Source organism: Cryptotermes secundus, unplaced genomic scaffold (assembly GCF_002891405.2).
Source record: "Cryptotermes secundus unplaced genomic scaffold, Csec_1.0 scaffold429, whole genome shotgun sequence".
Lineage (NCBI taxonomy): Eukaryota > Metazoa > Arthropoda > Insecta > Blattodea > Kalotermitidae > Cryptotermes > Cryptotermes secundus.
In genome coordinates, this window is record NW_019725845.1 from 753874 (window position 1) to 773898 (window position 20025).

Consider the following 20025-nt stretch of genomic DNA (forward strand, 5'->3'; position numbering starts at 1 on the left):
GAGCTACAAAGATAACAATAATATCATTTGGGGGGGGCGGTTATGAAAGCCAAAAAATGTGTATTTAGTTAGAACACATAAATTACACTTGTACACTGTCAGGCATTACCGGTTTACACAATCGGGCAATAATAATGGAAACTGAATATTTGTTAGGTATTGAAAGGTAAAACTGTCCCTGTAACAGGCCGTGGAGGTTCATGGGATTATGAGACGTCGAGGCTCCCACATTTTCTAAACAATCGGCTTACAGATGGCAATGAGAATGTCAGCCTTACCCTCCGGCCGTCCTGTACCCCCAGGAAGATTCCTGGTACTCATTTCTGTCAGAGGCTGAGTCGACCCCAGAGGCCACAGTGAGGTTGGAAGGATTAAGTCAATTGAAAAATCCAATTACCTCAACGGGAATCGAACCCGCGACCACACGGATTGTAGCAGTGCCTCAACCATGCTACGGCGAGTTTGTACGAAAACCTGTAACGTAGCTTAACATTACAGCAAGAAAGAAATGCGTGAGTGAGGGTCACAATGTAAGAGAAACGCTCTCTTATCGATTTCTATCGAACCAATATTTACCAACAGCATCCAAAGTATTGAACTTCCAAGACGTCTCTCTATATAGGTCAAGTAACCATGCTGCTGTACAAGCAAAATCTTTTCAAGACACGAAATTAAAAGGAAATTAAAAAAATTCATCAGAAAAAGGAGTCTTTCAAACGTAAATCACAGTAATCAAGTAAGCGAAAACTGAATCAGTAATCTCAAAGTTTCAGAACAGCCTCCTAGTAGTAAAACAAACATCTCCACCACCCCACGTTTATTGGACATAACTTGCACTGCCTGCAATAAATGTATGTGTGCACTGAGGACAGGCTCGTGAATGAGTGGCGTCTCTCATGCACTCGTTTAGTGTTTCTTACGTATCATTTCAATTTCTGTATTGGTCGTTTTAGGAGGTTGGAGAAAACTGCATAAAGAGGAGCTTCATAACTTGTACTCTTCTCCACGTATAATTAGAATGATCACGTCGAGGAGGTGTAACCGCTCCACTGTCACTCACTAATTTAAGTATAATTAGAATAATCAGTAATAAAAATTAAATGCAGGTAACAAGTAATACCCAAGCCAGTGGGACATAGTCACATTCTTGTTTTCAGGAATGGACTTATTCCAAGTCTTGATGTTACACAGGAACCACCCCCTGTGGCTTTTTCTGAGAAATTTTGTTTGTGAGTAGCACGGCGGCAAACTTTGAGAATTCGATCACTGACAGGTCCTGCACGTCGTAACTTAAAAGTAGGCGGTTTTGAAGCCCACGCCAAGCAGGTTATCTGTCAGTGTACTGTCAAACACGACGTTAGGACTTTAAGGTTCAAAGACCCAAATTGCAGCTAGCTGATTGGAGATTCAGAAATCGTGTAAACCCCAGTTCTCAAAAATACCCAATCAGTGGAATTAAGGGGGAGTGACTTAGCAGAGGAACTGACGTCCAGAGGACCTCAGTGTTTTGAGACAAAGAGTCACAAGTTAGTTGCCAAACAGTCGCAAGTGCCTCCTACTCGTAAATAATTCGGAACAAAATCTGTGTTTTTCGCTGTTCGGTATAACCTCAAGTTCAGAGTGCTAAAGAAAGTGTGAATTGTAATAATAACGTCCGTTATACCAGGACTGTGCTAGACAAGGACCTACATATAAGCATCCTTTGTATTGACTGTGTGTGCCATCAGGTGAAGGGAAGTGCTGATCGCAATAAATGGTCACAGTGTTTAAGTGTTAATTAGCATTGAACCAACTGCTTCCCTCCCCGTCCTAAGCGAGGCCGTAGCAAACGCCCTGAGAAGGATCCCAGCTCTACCCACAGCTGAACTAGTTGACTATCACCTTTACCCCCTTTCCAAAATAAACCTCCGACTATTGTAAGCCGACACCACCTGAGCTTACTGGCGCCCAACCTAAGAAGAAGAAGAAGAAGAAGAAGAAGAAGAAGAAAGAAGGAGAGGAGCGACGAACAACGCGTGACTAACCAATCAACAAGGGGGGGGGAGTAAAGGTGAGGTAAGGACGGTTATAGAAAGAAGAGGTGGAGCCCAACGTAAGGGCTGGACGGTTATAGAGGATATGGGCAGGGTATGTAGCACGAAACGGGGAGGAGAAATGCATATAGGATATTGGTGGGAAAGCAGGAAGGAAGGAGACAACTGGCAAGACAAGGGAGTAGGTGGGTGGACAATATTAAAATGGATCTCAGAGTTATAGGATGGGATGGTATGGATTGGATTGATCGGGCTCAGGATAGGGATCAGTGGGGAGCTCTTGTGAACACGGTAATGAACCTACGAGTTCCGTAAAATGCTGAGAAGTTCCTGAGTGGCTGTACAATTGGCAGTTTCTCAAGAAAGGCTCAGCTCCATGAGAGAGTGAGGTTTTACTCACGTATGTCTGGTAGAGTTAAGAAGAAGTATCTTTACTGTTTATGTGTATTTTCGCTACTGTCTAGTAAGTTCACTGTTAATGAATTAGCATTTGCTAATTTTCTTAAGTATTTGGTATTGAACTTTTTTATCTCACCGAGCACTGTGTTCATTTGGATCCTGTGTCTGTTTATGTATGAAGGTGCGTTCAGAATGGGTCGGACAGTCTTGGATTACAGGCAAATGTAAAGCAAAATTTTAAAAAGTAATCATACAGCCAATTATTTTTTTGTTATGCATCCTGCATCATATGAAAATTCTAGAGTTCTGTACCGTCGCCCAACAAACATGGATTTCATTTGTGCAAAATAAACGACTGACTCAAATACAAATAATAAGTCAATCAGTTTATCATAGTAAAGACACTATATATTTCAGTCTAACTGATCATCAGGTGCGTATAAATATAATATATTACGTTATTTCTGAATAATATCAAAATATATCCCAGTTTTCGTGTTGGTGGTGAATGTATGAAGAGAATAAAAGAAGTTCTTAGAAGAACCAATCGCCTACTTTCCTTTGATGACACGGACCGCACAGAAAACGCCAATAATTCTTCATGCTACTGAAACGTCTTTACTGGTTACCTAGCAACGACATGGGCATATACAGACAGACCCCCGGACTCTCCTTTGGTAAGGCACGTACGACAAATAAAATGACGCGTCCCACAATTCTTCTATCGTTGAATGTATTCACTGCCGCAGGAACGTGGTTACCAAGCCGTTACCTATCGAAAGCAAGGATACAATTAACACAACCGTTGTCTTACAACGACAGGAGGGAAACACATACAGACACAGATTGATGAAGTACGCCGTTAAGCTGGGTTTAAATGCAATCATATTCATATCAAGTTTCATAAAGACTGGTTGAGACATTCAAGAGTTATTACGTGGGGATACACAAACACACAGACAGGCTGGAAACTGCATAAGTCTACTTTAGGAAAATGGGCTAATTGAAAAGATATAAAAGTGTACAAAACTGTAAAATGTATATATAAAACGTAAATATAACAAACCGCAGAATACAGACAATTATTTTCTCGACAACGAACACTGTTGCAGTTCGCGTTAGTGAGCTAGCGTCACGCAACAGAATGCGTGTACACATGAACGCAGCACAGAAAGAAGTCGCTTCAGCGGACACTGACGGAGCAGTGAACCGGGTAATGACATAACAGCATGTGCTCCATGTGGTGGTACCACTGCGTCCTTTATCCACACAGCGGCACAGCGGTTACTGCTGCAACCATGCAAACACACATATCCACTTGGCACCAATCGGCTGCAATTCCATCCAATGTTACAAACAGCAGCGCATTTTATTTCGGGCTCCCAGTCAGTTTCATGCCCATGTGGGTTCGCGTGACAAAGAGAATGTATCTTAATAACTAATTAATTCATGCATGCTTTGATGTCAGAGCGGTGAAGTTACAAACAAGTTCTCAAAAAGTTGTTCAAATGAGCCCCACATTGAAATTGTTTAATTCCACAACAAATAAAGTAGGTGCAAAGACAACGTACAAACTTCCTCACCTATGACTGATTTTCACTTCGTCACCTTTAGAAACGAACTCAATCGTCACTCGGTAGTGAAAATACTAGTAAAAGGTAACCAGACTCCGTTTCCATGTGCCAGTAGGTATCTGACTCTATCAGTAAAGGTAGAGGTAAAGCTGTCCCTGTGCTTAACTAATTAAGCACTAGGCCACGAAGGCGTATCGGGGCGTGGATGTATAGATCCACATTTTCTTGACCTCAGCACTAGCTGGAGGTGTGTTTAGCTTCACGCCCCTGCCGCTTTAAGCCACGGGAAGGAGCCTCCGGTACCCACTGGATAGGCTGGGTGGGCCCCAGATATGGAGAAGAGAAAACTCTGACCCAACCGGGACTCGAACTCCGATCCCTCGGTCGTCGTCCCCCGTAGGCAGTCTCTATATCGACTGCGCTACTCCGGCTCACAACTCTAACAGTAGTCTGTTAAGAATATAATGTATGTTATTCAACTCGTATAGTGTTAAGGTAAGGTAAAGGTATTCCTGTAACAGGCCATGAAGTTCCATAGGGTTGTGAGACGTCGAGGTTCCCACATTTTCTAGACAACTGGCTCACAGATGGTGGTGAAGTTATCAGCCTTACGCGCCCGCCTCCCTTTACCTCCCATGATGATTCATGGTACTCATTTCTGTTAGAGGTTGAGACGACCGCAGGGTCATAGTGCGGCTGGAAGGATTAGGTAAATTGAAAAATCCAATGATCTCATCGGAATTCGAACCCGCAACGTTCCGGATTGTAGCACAGTTCCCCAACCAACTACGCTACTGCCCGCCCTGTTGGCTGCTAGTACCGAATAAAAATGAAATCTGTCCGACCAGCTAAACCGTGCTGAAGCAACGGCTCCCTACCGCGACGTCATGGCTTCCAGCCATACCTTCCACGCTACCCCTTATCCTTGTCCTATAGCTTACCCCCTCCTCCTCCCTTATACCACGTGGTTTTTCCCCTCCCTTCCTAACCCTATGTGTCTCGGAAGAAGGAAGTATGTTTTGGGAGCAGTAGAGTAGTCTGATAGTGGATCCACTCGGGCTAGGCCGTTGGCGGACCAGCGGGAGGAATTTCTAAATTTTATTTCGGCGGGGTTTTTTCTAAATCTAGTTTCGATGTAGTCGGGAGCTGGCCGCAGAAGTCGGGGTTACTTGCGGTCGCCGGCCATCAGGCGAAAGGTATGGCGGCGATACGCGGAGTTATTTAGTTAATATATATACACGTATATATTCTTTGGGGCCGCCTGTGGCTGACCAAGAAGCAGTAGTGAAGTCGTGTTGTGGTGTAACGACTTCCGTACATAGCGTAGGTGGGCCAGTGGAACTGGGCATGTCGGCTGAGTTTGATGCCGCGAAGTGCGGATAAGTATAGAGCTGTCAGCGACATTGTATGCCCGCAGTGTTCTATTTTTTGTAATTCTTGTAGTGCGTTATATTGTGTTTCGTTCTCATTAAATCTTGTTATTGTTATATGTACGATCATTATAACTTCTGATAGGCCCTCCGCTGCGAGCTTGGATTCCCTGCGACGACCTTAGGGAGCATTGTGAGCACGACGCGAGAGCCTGTGATGATGAACCGCTCCCGACTTCACGATGGATGTAGGTAGTAGGGTGAAGACGGGAATAGCAGCGGTTCACAGTAAAACTGGTTTTGTGAAAACTGACGTTTCGCGTTTGGGCCCAGAGTGCGTGTAAGTTTACTTTCCTGAAAATTCTGCCCATGCGTTTTTATTTAGGGGAAAAAAGTTTGAATTAATTACTGAAGTTTATTCAGTCTTCATAGTCGTTTTTCGAGAAAATCGTAGTTGTAGTTTTGTTTTTGGGGCCGGCGTGATGTGTCCCCCTTTTGGAGTTCGAATGTCCAGATTCACCTGGCACCAACCTAAGATGAACAAGCTCTTGAATACTGAATATGAGACCAGAGAAGCGCGCGCGTGCGCGGACGTGCATACAGACAAATATACGCCACCCCACAACCACTTTTTCTTTATGGAGGTGCTGAAGATTTGTAAATCTGTCACTATCTCGAGATCAATGTTTCTTGCTCCCAAAATACTTTCTCCTATGCACTACGTATATGAAAGAAAGCATAACACATGTTATCAAAGACAATTTCTCCACTTAACTTATTTATTCCTCGTTTATGCAACGTCCTTTTTAATAGCTCGCATTATGCTTGTACTCCGTCAAATAAGAGAATGACTACTGTATAATGAAGTGGAAAGGATTTGGAAGGAATCGGCCCCGTCTTAAACTGGGGTACTGTCTGAGGACTTCACTTGAGGACTAAGGCTGGGGCCACACGAGAGCACAAAATGCGTCCGTTGTAGAAATAAAAGAGAAGAATGCTACGCTTTCTTCTGGCTCCACTGCAGACAAAAAACTACGCATCGCATTCTGCAACTGTTTTCAGCAACAACCGTCATAAAGTACGTTCGTTACAACGGACGCATTTTGTGCGCTCGTGTGCTCCCAGTCTTAGAAAAGTGTGGGACCTGAGACCCCTAGACTGTGAAGGAAGAGGAACAACCACTCGAGGTCGAGGTCGACGTCGAATCTCCCGTTTCAATCATTCATTGGCCGTCTTAGTCTTCGAAGTAGCAGACTTGAAAAGTGATTCCTCATCATAATTCTGTCTACGTTGAAAAGAAAATGTACTATCTTTCATCCGTTCCTGTCACTAAACACTGATATGATCTTGCCGTAAGGGCGCCGCTTCTCGCTGCTGTCAGAATACAAAGCAACTTACATAACGCCAAGGAGAAGCAACGGGGCAGCCCGAAGTGACTGTCCCTCCCCCAACACTGCTATTTCGAAGGCGGTCGGTTATCGGCAGTCCTAACTTATCCTAGGTTTTCCAGTGTCTCCCGGCGAATAACGCTATAACAGTCCGAAATACCGTAAAAGGGTAAAGGTAAAGATATCCCTATAAAAGGCCGTGAAGTCCTGTAGGAGTTGTGAGAAGCTGAGGCTTCCACATTTTCTAGACAATACGCTCAAAGATGACGATGAGGTTCTTACCCTTACGCACCAGCCGCCCTTCACCCCCAGGAAGATTCCTGGTACTCAAGAGGTTGGTCGACACCAGGGCCGTAGTGCGGTTGGTAGGATTAGGTCAATTAAAAAAAAATCTAATGACCCCATTGGGAATCGAACCCGAGACCTTCGGGCTTGTAGCATAGCCCCACAACCAACCACGCTACCGTGTGCCCCTGAAATATCGTACTGGCCCGAATATAAGGCGAGTCTCTTTTTTCGAATGTTGCTTTTTTAATGTTGGGTAGCCTGATTTTCCGACCCTTAACAATAAATATTAAGATACGAATTTTTTCTTACAACTAAATAGCATATTCAATTCTATCCCCTCTCCCAAAATAAAACTTTTTCTGATTTTCTCACTCGGTAAATTGGTGGTCACTTTATTTTCAGGCGTACACGGTACGCGATGACAGACCTTTCCCATTCTGCCTAGCCGCTGCGGTGTTGTCAACTCACAACGCACCACGTTGCCTGACTTCATTACTGATTATGCGAAATCAAAACAGTACAAACCTGAGAGACCCCTACGGCATCATGTCCATACCGATTATCACGAAAACGAAATGGTTAGTCAGAATTAATGGGTTTTTGGACTGCGTCCATCGTCCAGTATTCTAAAAATTAGAGAACACAGAGTTTCGGAAATTCAATCTGTTTCCGTCCTCAGGTGAGGGGGAAGACACCTCCTCTGTTGGGTCCCCTCATCTGTGGACGGAAACAAATCCGATTTCCGATCTAGTTTTTAGAATACCGGACGATGGACAAAGTCCAAAAACCCGGTAATTCTTAGTGTTATACAGCATCGTCAGAAGCGTTTAGACTGTACATAATTGATTATTACACATAAAGGGCTAGAATGCAAGAATACCGAAAACAGGACAAGAAAAATATTTTGAAGATGAGGGCCTACATCTTGAGGAGAGGAATAAAAGAAACACGATTATTTACACCCGGGCTGAATAAGGGAACTGAATAGACACACGCAGTTTCCTAAAATGGTTTCTGAAGAATAAGGTTCCACACATCCTTATAAGACAGCTACTTTAACAAACTCATCGTTCTTTTAAGGCAATAGGTAGGCCGCGCCATAGCTCAAGCGGTTAGTCGCAGGCTTCCAACCGCGGCGGCCCGGGTTCGATCCCCGGTCTGGTCTTGTTGGATTTGTGGTGGACAAAATGGCGCTGAGTCAGGTTTTCTCCTAGTACTTCGGTTTCCCTTGTCAATCTTCATTCCGCCAATTGCTCCACAATTACCCTCACCTATCATCTGGGGCTGGTACAATAGGCCTAAGTGGGACTTAGTCCCACCCCACTAGCAATAAAAAAGAAGGTAAGATATTTCTCTCTTGAAACCAGTTTACGCTGTGACACTGTCCTAGGCACTTTAAGACAGGGATACGCAAATTAATGTAGAACATGCGATGCCCCTACAGTAGCTATTCCAGAAATCGGAACAAGCTTCATACACTTGTAGAGCGACATCTAGCAGCGTTACCTCCAACGCTAGGTAATTCGACACGAGTTGAACAGGGATTTTATGCTTTCAGGCAGATCTATCGACGTCATAAGGTGAAGAGGAAGTTCCTTTTGTGGTTATTTCCATCATAAAAGAAAACCGGATATCATAAAGTAAACGACATGTTCATACTATCGTTTCAGAAATAAGATGATTCATAATCAGCAGAGGGTTGTGTTCCAAAAGCTACTAACTGGGAAGCGAGTAGCAATATTCGTTCGGAATAAAAACAATTTCACTAAAAATATTAATTCGCTTCCATCAAACGGCAACAAGGACAGGGAACAAGATTGGGAGCATACATTTAACGATCAACTTCAGTCTATGTTATAGGTCAAGCCGAAAGCTAACTATATGAGAAAAAGTATATGATACAAGTAGATTCACGCAAATAAATAAATAAATAAATAAATAAAAGCTGCTACACAAATTTCCTTGGAAAGTTGACATTTACTCAGCTGAAAACGGCTTGCTATTATAAAGGTTTTACAGAAGTTCTTCACAGAAATGACAAATATTCGCAATGGACACTACTCTGAGCCAACTGAATCCAATTCTCTATGTTCAAATTTTTCTAAGGTCCACTTCAAATTGAGTAACTCCCCTTCCACGTATAAGTCGTCCAATTTCTCTCTTCGAGTAATGTTTTGGGGCAAAATTTTCGTTTGCATTTCTCATTTTATACATGCGTAATGCGGTAGCGTAATTGATTGAGGCACAATGTTACAAAACGGAAGGTCGCGGGTTCGATTCCCGACGTCACTGTTTTTTTCCCCCCCAATCGACCTAATCCTTCCAGCCGCACTATGGCCCTGGAGACGACTCACCCTCTAATAGAAACGAGTTCCATGAATCTTCCTGGGAACGGGAAGGTTGGGCGGCGCATAAGGCTGACAACCTCACCACCACCTGTGCGCCGGCTGTCTAGAAAACGTGGGAGCCTCAACGTTTCACAACCCTATGGGCCTACACGGCCTGCTACAGGGATAGCATTACCTTTCCTTTTAACCTTCTACACGCGTACTGCATAATCTATCCAGCTCACTTTAATCATTTAAAAACATTAGGCGAAGAATAAAATTTACGGCGTTCCCCACTGTTATGTTCTCCAGTTACTTGCAGCTCTGTCTAAAATCTAGGCTGAGAAATCCATGGCCTCATCGGGAATCGAACCCGCGACCATCCTGCTTGTAGCACACTGCTTCAACCAACTTCTCTATCGCTTGCCGTTTTCAATTAATGCGACTTGGAAATTTTTGCAGTCTGCAGATCTCTTGAAGTAATATCAATCGAAATTAAGTTCTTAAAATGATCAGTCTACAATTCGGGCGAAACACTAATTAAAATCACTATTTATCTTTAAGTTATGTTTACATCGTGCGGATTCGAATTAAAACAATTCGATTATTATATTAACAGACCTGTTCTTATTTTGCACTTGATCATGTACTTGTTCATTACACGCATACCGTGAGGTCATTCCCTTGAATGCATGTATAAGGGGTGGGCCTTCTTGGCCCTTGCACCGCGACCACAGAGGTCATTCTCTTATGGTACGTCAGCACGTTTGTCTCCCAAACCGCTTGACTGTCGAGGAGTGTTATCCTCCACATAGGATGTCCATGTGGTCTACCAGATCACGAAGGACGTCTCGGAGAAAACTGCTGCCAACACATTCAGGCTGATAAGATACCCTGAATATGGAGGTAGAACGTTCCTCCCAGACGTCGTCAGATGTTAGCCTGAAATCCGCTGTTTTATAACACCAACTGCGTATTTTTACTCTGCGCAGTGGTCTGGTTCGTTAAATTATATACTTACATAGTCTCATTATGCGCAGGCTCCGACATTAACGTTTCACAAACGACGCCGGAAGAAAAGGGCGGAAAATCTTTATTTTCCTACCACGATATTGTGCTGCATACCCATTGCTAGGCAATGAACCGGTGAACATCTTCCCGCTTAATTAAGCGTGTAACAAGGAGTCCACTGCTAAGCAGCGGCGCGGTAAACATGCTTCGTCAACAATACAGGCTGCTTTTCCGTTGGGTCCGAGCAAAGTGGTAATAATAGGCGAATTCCGAAGCCGGCAGTCGTTGTAGGGGTACAGACCAGTAGTCAGAAGAGAACTGGGTCGAGTTTTCGGAATTGGCAGCTGCATGAAATGGCAAGAAGAGTCATAGTGATTTGAAGTGATAGTTCCTGTAATTAATCCTTTGCCAGGAAACGGACAGCGTGTCTCAGTGTTTTGTGAAGTGGGTAGATTACGTACCGATACTGCTATAACTGAATGTGATTAACAGAGATTGTAAACGAAGGCGTTAATAAATCCAATTATCCAATCCAGACCCCATTATTATTGGCCACGACCCTAAATACGTGACAATACACAAAAAAAGAAAGATCTGGATACAGGCCTAGGCGGAAAGTGGCTGTAAAACGGCCAACTTCTTTGGGACTTACCTAATATACAATTACGAGTAGTTATTGGTGTTTCTTTAGCGACAGTCATTCACTGCTGTTACTATGGCAGTTTGGGTCTGTGTGTATGTGTGGCACATCTCCACTTCCATTCGGCCGCCTGCCAGCAAGCCAGTCGACTTCCCTTTTTACACCGGATGTCCATTTACGTGTTTCAGTGCGAACATTACCAAAGCAGTTTAATTTTCAATATGATGTTTTATCGTGCGTGGGGGATTGGTTTTCCGTTTCCCGTCACCTAGCATTAATTACTAAGCAGGCAGACTGTGATGACCTGCGCAAAATCTATAAACAAACTGATATCAAAGTCACTAACGATAGAGTTTATCCTCATGTAAAAACCTAATCTTCCAGAAGCAGAAAAATGCTTAGTCGCTTTCTTATCACGAACGAAGATGCAATTACACACTAAGAATCGATCGGACAATGAACCTATTCTTCACCAACAATTTCCAGAGGCAATTCGTGTACGAACATTAATTGTTCGGAGAGGTTACTAAATGCGGAGCATCGGGTTCAGTGCCTATCCTTAAATCGCAGTAGTCGAAAGATGCGATTGGCAATCACTCCCTCTTATTTCTGCATGAGAAGCAGTCCCACCAAGAGGAGGCACGGTGAGCCATGCAGTCGCTCCAGATGCAGTGATAAAGAGAAGATGTAATCATCTCTGACAAGAGCCGAACCCCCAGACGCCAATCTGCAGCCAGTTGCGAATGTCCTGGCTCTATTCGTTCATTCGATGGGGCTACTAACAAATCCGACTTCCTGCGGTGTAAGAAATGCGAATACAATTACGTGCGGGAAAGATTAAACACGGTGAAGACGAAACACTATAATGGGAAAAGGAGGGCGGTTTTTTTTCTGTGTTTATTACTGACATGACGTAGACTGAAGAAATTAAAGAGTGAGATAAAGCATTTCCAGGCGAGCCGAGAGACAGCATTTGCTGCCAAAGCTATATTGCAGTTTTTCACATGGAGAAAAAGAACTCCGCGGTTTTAGTCCGCAAGCGAACTATACCGACTGAGCGACCGCGTATCGCGTGGTCAGCGCAACGAATCTCCACGGCCGTTAATTTCGGTTTTCTAGACCGGAGCCGCTATTTCCTTGAAACAGTTCCTCAATTTTCATCACGAGGCCGAGTGGACCCCGTTCTAAACCCACTACTTCTCAGAAAAAATCTGGTAGCTACGGGAATCGAACCCGGACCTCTGGATCTGTAGCCAGGAACGCTGACCACTAGACCACAGAGTAAAGGCCCTACAGAAAGAAAAAAGCTGGCTGGGATGTAACAGAAAATACATACCAGAACTCAGTGTCCAGGAAGCTGATATACATATATAAACCCTTTATTCTGCAAAAACATGACCAATTAGCGATACAGGCATGGCTTTCTATTGTGAATGTTCATATCGCTACCAAACCAAGCGGGATTGTGTACGGGGTAGCAATGGTGGAATATCGATTTCTGATGGCGGTGTCTCCAGATGTGTCAAGGCGACACATTAAAAGGGGGGGGGGGGGGNGAAGAAGAATGGCCGCGCGTAAATCAATGAAGTATGCTTTAATGGCGAAATTCCTTCTCATAGAAAAGACAAAGGATATATATACTCAACTTCCAATCAATACGGCTAAGCAGCTAACTCACTGTTCAGAAGGGCGTTACTGACGAGTTCAGAAATATATAGTTTTCAACAAATACAATTCATCACACGTAATGGACGTCATTGTCGCTGTTGGCATTTCTGGGATTCAGCGGTCTTTGTTGTGCCCCTAGCATTTTATTGAAGAATACAGACAGGAAGACGAAAAATCAATCATGGCGGATCTAACGTCCGGTTTAACGGCTGCAATAACATCCCTGAGAACATGACAATTCAATTATTAGCCAATGGATCCGTTTAGAGTGTTGTTCAGCTAAGAGCTACAACAGAGAGCAGTCTAGTCACACGGTTTAATATCTGACTGGAAACATTGCCATACGTCCGCAAAAATCCATTACGGTCAGCAGCATTCGCATTGTTACTTCATAAACTTAAACAAAAACGTAAGATTTGAGACTTTCACGGCGGTGACTATGAAGATGGAGGCGATACGTTCCTCCGAAAGGTCGGTTCATATAAGATGTACACGGAGCAACATCCGAGGTGACATTCTTCTTAAACAAAAACGAACCACCATACAAGAAATATACAACGCCTATACACTGTGTACCTACTTAATGGCCACGATTCTTGCAATAATTTTCGTTTCGATGCGCAGACAGACGCGCACCGTCCTTCTACGGAATGTGCCCTATTTAATCATCGCGGCTTCACATACAAGCTCTTCGAGCGTTTCTTGACAACAGCCCACAAACGGGGGGGGGATCTCACAAATAACGAGACAGAATTCAACTGCTTTACGTTCAACCACTACAGTCGCTGAGCCGGTCACAGTATCCATGCGGTCTAAGTCACGAACTGTCTTCGCTCGCTCAGAAGCTGGAATCGAGGGTTCGAATCCTACCCAGGGCATAGATGTTTGCTGTATGTGTTTATTCTGTGTTTGTGTTGTCCTGTGTAGGTAGCGACCTTGCGACGGGCTGATCACTCGTCCAAGGAGTCCTATCGTTTGTGAAAAATGATTTACGGAACTGAATAAGAGGCAAGGGCCCGGAATGGGCTGGAAGAGCTGTTCAAAGAAAAATATACTTGCTGATCCAGAATCAGCACAAGCCTCTCTCCGCTTTCTCCAGTTATCTTTAAAAAATTATGGCGTCCTTCAAGCATTTTCAGCAAGTAACAATTCTATAGCTCAGTCAGGCTACGGGCTCTACGGCTGGAGTTGGGTTCCCAACACGGACAAAAAGGTTTTTTCTTTTCCACAGCGTCTAGACCGGTTCTGGGGCCCAACCAGCCTCCAATCACATGTGTACTGAGACCTCTCTCCCCGCGGGTAAATCGGCCGAGGCATGCAGCTGACTACTCGCTTCCATCTAGCGGCGAGGTCAAGAACGACGGATGTCCAGTGCCCCATACGTCGTCATGGTGTGGTGCTTAATTAAGCACAGGGACCCGTTTGGCGCTGGATTTACATTAAAAAGTACATTGGGAAGGTAAAAAGTAAAGTTGTATGCTTAAATGTGTTTATATGTTACTGCAATGATCACATGATGAAACCACAGAGTCCAGCATTAATATACTCGTATATCAACCCAGGAACGAAGCTGCCCACTCCTTTATTGAATTTATGAAAAGAATACATTTCCATTTACGGCTTTCCACGATTCGCAACATTAATCACAGTTACCTACGTAACAAAACAGAATTTCATTTATTTCGCCGTATAAAGTTCTGTTCACAATATAGGTCAACCAGTCTTTACACACATAACACACCAACTGGCTGTACAGCCCTTCGAGAGCCTTGGCCTCCTCCACTAACAGCCTCACTCTGTCCATTGCAGTGGATCTCCAATCTTTAACTTTCAATATCCTAAGGTCTTCTCTGACATCATCAAACCATCTCAATTTTGGTCTTCCTATTGCTCTTTTAGTATAGATCTTCTCATATAAGATATTCCGTGGCACTCTGTTAGAATCCATTGTTTTCATATGTCCCAGCCAGTCGATTCTTCTTGTCTTTATAAATCTAACTACGTGGGTTACTTCAAAAGTCAAGGCAACATAATTTTTCCGAAATTTCGAAAGCTCCGACCGGAATTTCCAAATTTCTAATGATGCCGCTAGATGATGCGGAAGTCCAAGGACAACGAAGCGAGTCCAGAACGAAGTCAGTCTGATCATAACCTTCGTCGAGAATAAACGTAGCCGGCTGGAACAGCGTTGTTACGTGAAAATAACAGTGCTTTACGTCAGAAATGCGACTGAATGTCACTCAGAGCTTGTGGAAGCTCTGGGTGATCGTGCTCTACCATACAGAAGTACTGCAAGGTGGATACAAGCATTCCAAAGTGGAAGAGAAGCAAGTGCCGACTTGCAACGTAGTGGACGCCCTGTGTCCGTTCGTACCGATGTTTCTCGTGCCGTGATCGCCCAGGGCATGGAGGAAGATAGGCGCTGGTCTCTGAAGGAGTTAGAGAGACATACAGGGATTGACCAGGCAACTGTGCATCGAATCTTACGAAAAGACCTACACATGCAGCGAAATGGGGTACCACACGAATTAAACGAGGTTCAGAAGTCGACACGTTATGAAGCAAGTCGTGTGAACCTCGAACGACATGAAATTGAAGGATGAAACATCAAACACTGAATTTTTTATTTCTTAATAATAATTGAATTTTTCAAGGATTAAAGAATGAAATAAAAACAGTCATTCCGCAATGTGCAAGTTTTCTTCCCTGCTATACTTACGCCCCTTCACATCTACATGTCCTGACTAAGCCAATCGGAGGGGTATATCATGCCCTGTCATAAGTATAATTTGAACTTTCTTCACTGTAACGTGTTTGCCCCAAAAAATTAGTTGCCACGACTTTTGAAGTAACTCACGTATATATTCTTTCTTCAATATCTCATGTATTTCTTCACTGTTTCTAATTCTCCACTGCTCTTCTCGTTTCATTGGCCATATATTTTCCTAATAATTTTTCTTTCGAATCTTCTCAAATTAGTTTCATCCCCTTTCTTTACCACCCATGCCTCACTGCTATATGTTACTACAGGACGTATTAATGTTTTATGTATTTTAATTTTCATATTCCTGTTTATATATTTAGATTTTAGTAATTGTAGGTGGGCATAATATGCCTTACTGCAGGATTGTATTTTTCTTGCATGGTGTCTGTTATATTATTTTTCTCACATATCACTGCACCTAGATATTTAAACTTCTGTACCATTTCAAATTCTTTGTCTCCAGTACGTAACTTTCTCTTATATTTGCATGTTTAGTTGTATTAAGATGCACGTACATACTTTGTTTTTATGTTTGTAAAAAGGCCAAGCTGATTTTCTTCCTTTTGGTCAACCAGTCTTTACAAAATAAATACTCTACCAGTAACTTCTGACGTACACTCAATTTCCAAAATTCAAACTAATATACTGAGTTATCAGTTTCAACGTTTTCTCTACGGTGATCGTTTGTATTATGATCTTTTAGGTTGTGACACTATTAAGACTTGTAGATGGTTCTTAACGCTTCGCGGGAAGTGTACCACCATCATCAGTCTCGACCTTCCAACCTGATGATGGATGCAACATGTTACTCCGAAACGCTAGTATCCACCTAGAAGTTGGAAGGACATTACAATCAAGGAAACAATCATGTAACTAATCCAATACGTGATTTAGAAGTACAGTAGTACACATATTGCGTGCAAAACGCTTAGAACAGATACTCGTGCATACAGAAGTACGGGAGTACATGATATGTACACAAGTCGGTGCACGAGAACCGGAGGAAAAGCGCGTTATTTATTTAGTGATGAGGGACTGCTCGACAGCACACAATTCTACGGTACATGAAATGTGTGGTGTGTCTGTACGTTACAATTCCAACAGTTCTAGAATTAACCGGTCGGCCTACCAATTACCGGGCTCCCTGAATTATAAAAGGGCAACGCAACAGGTCAATCTTGTGTCCATGGCTTAACAGGCTAAAACTTGGGCAAGAAAACTCAGACTGTAACAGGGGAACTCTGCCGCAAAAAAAAAAAATGCGTGGGGAAGGGGGATGGGAAACATTCAGATCCAATGTCGATCTTTTCTTAACGTCTTCACAAAAGCACATATTGTATAATTCATGAGAGTGTGCACCTAGCCCCATAACAAACTCTGGGGTTACAACGTACCATCTTTTGATCACATTCTGGAAGGACAGTTCACATTAAGATGCGACAGTTTTGGGTACGGAACACTGTATCAGAATTTGCAGAATATTTCTGATTTAATTAAATGGAGACATTATGAGTGACAGTTAATGTAGATTTTGTACTATCAGAACAGTTTGCATTATTATAAGAATGACATATAACTTTATATATTTTAATATTAGCGGTCACCGTTGATAGCGAACTTGGGACCTTACAAATATTGGGGTAATCTTAAAAATTAAATAAAATCTATCAGCATGATGGGAGCTGTTCGGGATAGGGCAGTCGGTAGAGCGAATGGCTACGGGCGGGAGGACCGAGGGGTCGGAATTGGAGTCCCGGTAGGGTCAAGAATTTTCTCTTCTCCACGTCGTCCAGACCGGCTCTGGGGCCCATCCAACCTCCAATCCAATTGCTACCGAGGGCCCTCTCTCCGGGGTCAAAGAGCCCGGGGTGTGAAGCTGACCACTCACCTCCAGCTAGTGCTGAGGTCAAGAAAATATGTATCTATACATCAACTCCTCCATATGCCTTCATGGTGTAGTGCTTAATTAGTTAAGCGCAGGGACTTTGTCTTTTTATCTTTTACATACCAGCATGAAGACAAAACTCCACAAACGTCGTGAAATCAAACATACCTCTAAGAACAATTTCCGTCGTAATATGAAGGGCATAAAGCTGCAGACACTCGCAAGCAGAATAACTAGAAACTAAAATTTGAGAGTATTAGCAAGAATTGTGAACGGAGTTCATGGAGGTAGGCCTAGGCCCACTGGGGCTGTAGTGCCAAGGGGAAAAAAAATTGCCAAGAATTACAGTCATAATCAGAGGAGCATCTAGCCTTGGGCAAGTCCTTCTCATTCCCATATATTTATAGAACAAAGAAACAAATCTGAAACAGCAGCGTTATTTTTTTTAATTCGCTTAGTGGGGGTGGAATCCAACTGGGTCCACTCGGCACGGCGGCCACCGATTGGCCTATTGTAGCCTGCCCCGGGGTGATGGAGAATTTGGTGGAATGAAAATTGGCAGGAGAAACCGAAGTACTCGGAGAAAATCTGACCCAGCGCCACTTTTTCCACCACAAATCCCACTTGACCAGACCCGGGATCGAACCCGGGCCGTCGAGGTGCGAAGCCAGCGACTAGCCGCTTGAAACGGCAGCGTTAAACATAAATGAGTAATATCCTATTGCATATGCTCCCATGTAATAGTAAGTATATACATATTTTGAAATAATTTACTGCCTCAGTCTGTAGGGCGGAGGAGTAAGCTAAGCGAGCAAGAAGACCTTGTCTTGCTGCTTGCATGCCTGACTTACGACCTCTGAAGATGGAGGTAGTACGACCCTCCGAAACGTCGGTAAGCTCCTATCCAACTACACTGCGTCACACCCCAGAAGATAATACCCTTCACACACATTGCCGTGATAACCTCAATCTCACCTATGAATGCATTTTCTTTCAGCGCTAAATCACGATGCCAGGTCCAGGTTTAAACAATTTTCTCGTTAAAGTGAAACAAAATGTATTATATTTGGTTGCCTGATCGCAAAGGTAATTCAGGTAGTAATAGGGCCCATATTTTGCATCGCGTAATTGCGGTAATTTAATAACAAAAAAAGCCCGGGCGGAACTAAATAAAATTACAGAACCGTATCTATCAAATTCATAAACAAAATTCAGAGATTTTTATGGCTATTTCCAAAACACGGTCGATGCACGCCAATAGCATCCTCCCCCGGGGCAACTCCCCCTCTCATCTCCCTAGTTCCGCCACTATTTATTATATATTTACGACAAGATATGAGGTTATGAAGACTGCCCCCTTCTGAAATATGGCAATCTGTACTTTGGTAGATGTGTACTTTAACCCAGAAGATGGAAGCGGCATATTCGTCCGAATCGCTGATATTTCTCTACCAAACTACACGGCGTCTCATCCCAGAAGCGAGTAGTCTGCATTTATAACGAGTGAGATCGGAAAGAATCAATACTCCTACAACGACCCGGGATAGCTCAGCTAGTATAGTGACGGGCTATGGGCTAGACGGCCAAGAAAGTGGGACTCGAATCCAGGCACATGAAAGAAATTTCTATCTATTCCACAGCAACCAGGACGGCTCTGAGGTCCACCCAGCCTCCCATCCAACAGGTAACGGGAGCTCCTGTCCCTGGACTGAATCGTCCGGGGCGCAAAGCTGACCACTCACCTCCATCTAGTGCCGAGGTCAAGAATACGCCTTCACGCGCGGTGCTTAACTAAGCACAGAGACCTTATTTTTACCCTACTCCTTCAACATGGAAATAACCGAAAGGGATGACTTTATGCTAAGGTAAATGTAAAGTTGTCACTCTGCCTCCGTACCACACCAGGAGAGGGAGTAAAGCTCAATGCATTCTTAGTCTGGGCGCTGGATAGAGGCGTGATGACACTCGTGCTAGGCCCTCTTCACGGTTTTCGTTGGATATGCGACCCGGCCTGGACGTGTAGGCAAAGAGAACACGGAATTCCGACCATAACTCAATAAACTCGCTTTTACTTCGCACAAACTTCCAGCCTTACATATCCTCGTACCGCGATAAGTAAGTGATGACTTTCGGATTAGATGAACCAATTTATTGGATATTTAACAGGCGGAACTACAATTAGTTGTAACACAGTCTTACTGTAACTATAACACTTCGTAACCACGAGCAATGATAACACGCTAAGGCTGGGGCCACACAAGCGCACAAAATGCATCCGTTGTAACGAACGTCGTGACGTCCATTGTAGAAATAAACAAGAGAGGCGAATGCTATGCTTTCTTCTGGCTCCATTGCAGACAAAAAACTACGCACCGCATTCTGCAATTGTGTGGTGTCCTCAGCAACGTCCGTCAAAAAGTATGTTCGTTGCAACGGACGTACTTCGTGCGCTCATGTGGCCCCAGCCTAAAGGTTACTGTAAATACACAACATAAAATAAACTAAACAAGATATAAAAATTTGTGAATATGCTACATTGGTTTCTGGACGTTATCCATCGTCTTGTCTTTATCTAAAAAAATGAACAGGACGGTTTTTAAATAAAGACAAATAAAGTAAAGCTATCCCTGTAACAAACCGTGGAGGCCCATAGGGTTGTTAGATGTTGAGATTCCCAC

At 43.5% G+C, this 20025-nt stretch overlaps 1 protein-coding gene across 26 annotated transcripts in view; it reads right to left on the reverse strand.

Moving 5' to 3' along the window:
- The window catches only part of LOC111863713 (RNA binding protein fox-1 homolog 1), a 597437-nt gene that overhangs the window by 504380 nt on the left and 73032 nt on the right, over positions 1–20025 (reverse strand). The window lies entirely within an intron of this gene.